General features: G+C 40.7%; 1 non-coding gene across 1 annotated transcript; it reads right to left on the reverse strand.

Moving 5' to 3' along the window:
- Positions 1–2,602: 2,602 nt before the first annotated feature.
- Positions 2,603–2,794, reverse strand: LOC141069679 (U2 spliceosomal RNA). The gene has a single exon (XR_012226636.1). It is a non-coding gene; the product is annotated as a U2 spliceosomal RNA (small nuclear RNA).
- Positions 2,795–3,048: the final 254 nt, after the last annotated feature.

The following is a 3,048-nucleotide window of genomic DNA, read 5'->3' on the forward strand; positions in this document are numbered from 1 at the left end:
TTCTGTAAAGCCCTTGTGGGTTCAAAGTTCTCACCACATATCTAGATAAGTTCCTTGGGGGGTCTAGTTTCCAAAATGGGGTCACTTGTAGGGGGTTTCCACTGTTTAGGTACATCAGGGACTCTCCAAACGTGACATGGCGTCCGATCTGAATTCCAGCCAATTTTGCATTGAAAAAGTCAAACGGCGCTCCTTCCATTCTGAGCTCTGCCATGCGCCGAAACAGTCGTCCCCCCCACAAATCAGGTATCAGCGTACTCAGGACAAATTGCACAATAACTTTTGCAGTCCAATTTCTCCTGTTACCCTTGGTAAAATAAAAAAAATTGAACCTGAAGTATTTTTTTTGTGAAAAAAAGTTAGATGTTCATTTCTTTTTAAATATTCAAAAAAATTCCTGTGACGCACCTAATGGGTTAATAAACTTCTTGAATGTGGTTTTGAGCACCTTAAGGGGTTCAGTTTTTAGAATGGTGTCACTTTTGGGTATTTTCTATCATATAGACCCCTCAAAGTGGCTTCAAATGTGATGTGGTCCTAAAAATAAAATGGTGTTGTAAAAATGAGAAATCGCTGGTCAACTTTTAACCCTTATAACTTCCTAACAAAAAAAAATTTTGGTTCCAAAATTGTGCTGATGTAAAGTAAACATGTGGGAAATGTTACTTATCAAGTTTTTTGTGTGCCGTATCTCTGTGATTTAAGGGCATAAAAATTCAAAGTTGGAAAATTGCGAAATTTTCAAAATTTTTGCCAAATTTCCATTTTTTTCACAAATAAACGCAAGTTATTTGAATGAAATTTTACCACTAACACGAAGTACAATATGTCACGAGAAAACAATGTCAGAATCACTGGGATCCATGGAAGCGTTCCAGAGTTATGACCTCATAAAGGTACAGTGGTCAGAATTGTAAAAATTGGCCCGGTCATGAACGTGCAAACCACCCTTGGGGGTGAAGGGGTTAAGTCCAAAAATTTAAACAAAGATGCTTCACCTCCAAATGTAATGTCATAATAACCCCGATGGCGGTAGTCCATCACACATAGGATATCCTCTCTACTCACTTTAAACAGGCCAAGTAACAAAGTGTCCATCAGGAGTTCCAGCTCTCTTTACTTCCTCGCCATTTCTCCAAAAGAAATACAGACAGCTTTCCAAATCCGCATATATTCTGGGATTCCTTCCATTTCGCCAGCAAACGGTCGCCCCAATCGCAGGAAACCTTTAGTACCAAAATACGAGGCAAGGTGATCGCTCCACATTGTCCAGTGACTAATCAGACTCCCCAAAAGCAGCAGGGGGTGAAGTCACACCTTCAAGTACAATGATCTCCCCAGGACAAGAAGGGCAAGAAGCTGGGTACCCTGGTCACCTCCGGCCAAGACCAAGCACAGCAACTGTTAGATCACTGCACTTGATCTTAGCCAAAAGGCTGAGAAGCAATAACCAGTATTTGTTTTGTACTTGTGACGCCCCATGACCTACGACACACTCGTTGTGGAGATCGAGCCAGAGATTGCTCTTAAGAAGACATTAATTAACAAACACTAGATGCATTAAAAATGACAATTCTGCTGCTTGTTCTAGCTGCAATCCACGTGATTTTAATCTACATAACTCCACCTATTTTAACACACCCTCCCTCCCCGTTATATCAATGCGCCTCAACGCCAGTAGGAGGGGGGAGAACATTCAACAAACAAAAGAGCAGCTGTCTTGCCTAAAGGCCCCGTCACACACAGCGATCTCGCTAGCGTGTGACGGGGATCAGCGACCGCCCCCCTGCCGGTTATCACTGATCGTGCGGGTATCCAGGAGTCGCGCGGCTCTTAGATACCCGATGTTTACATTAGAAACCAGCGTCCAGAGTCGCTGGTCCTGATCACTGGAGCGGCTGTCTTGTGACAGTTCACCAGCGATCAGCCTAACGATGTCCCAGTGATCCCATCATGTCGGATCGTTGGTGGGATCGCTGGGACATTGTTATGTTTAACGGGGCCTTTACCTCTCCTGCTGCCAAATACTCAGATTGGGGAAGATAGGCAGCACATTCAAACACCACCCCAGACCAAATTTTTATTTTTTTTTAATCCATATACACAAAATTAAGAAATCTGTGTGCCACAAGAGGGAGACAATGTTTCACAAAATAAATCATAGCATCAGGAATGTGGAAGGAATGCAATATCTACACATGGGATACTTGAATTAAACCAGCAAGTACTGATGGCAAGGGGACTGGCCTTGTAGGAGGTGTGTGTGCAACATGGTAATAAAGGCCAATTTCATTGTTGCAGCTTATCACACCTGAAGCAAGCAGATAGATAGATTACATTAATTACCTTACAAATTGAATACAATACAATGCTTTACATACATAGGTGAAAACAATGCACACACAAGATATAGCAGAGTTGGTCAACTTCAACCAGAATGTATTTGGCATCTGAAATGTGCCACTTTGACCCTGAAAAAAACGAATGAAGATAAAAAAATATAAAAAAAGCAAACAAAAAAAAAACAATTAAAATAATAGTTCAAAAACACAACTTGCATTGATTTTCAATTCAATCTTTGTTTGGAAACTGGATTATGGAAGGGGTTTGTATCGGTCCTGGAATTACTGCAATACCAGGTCAATGCGTGGAGTGAACAGAGCGAGCTCTTTTTCCATCTCCCGGTTTTAAAAATCCATTTAATATATAGTCCCCAGATAGGGGACGTATCAGATATTAAACTGATAAGAACAGATTTTTTTTTTAAATTTGAGTGCGTCAGAAGACGCGACATTAAAGTAAAAGTCCACTTTTTCTAGAAAAGATACAAAAATAATGCAATCTTTTCACATAATAACAGAATCAAAATACTTTAGCCTATCTTAAATCCAGCCTTATTGGGTGAATAAAATAGGACATCCAATCACTCTTCCAGAATCTTTCCACTCCTCCCGACATCTCCACCAGGATCTTGTAAATTTCACAAAATCTCTTGGGGTGGCTTCTGAAACTTTTCTCTATACTTAGCTTCATCAATTTCAGTTTTCC

This window comes from Dendrobates tinctorius, unplaced genomic scaffold, assembly GCF_039654945.1.
Source record: "Dendrobates tinctorius isolate UK_male_01 unplaced genomic scaffold, ASM3965494v1 ptg000270l, whole genome shotgun sequence".
Lineage (NCBI taxonomy): Eukaryota > Metazoa > Chordata > Amphibia > Anura > Dendrobatidae > Dendrobates > Dendrobates tinctorius.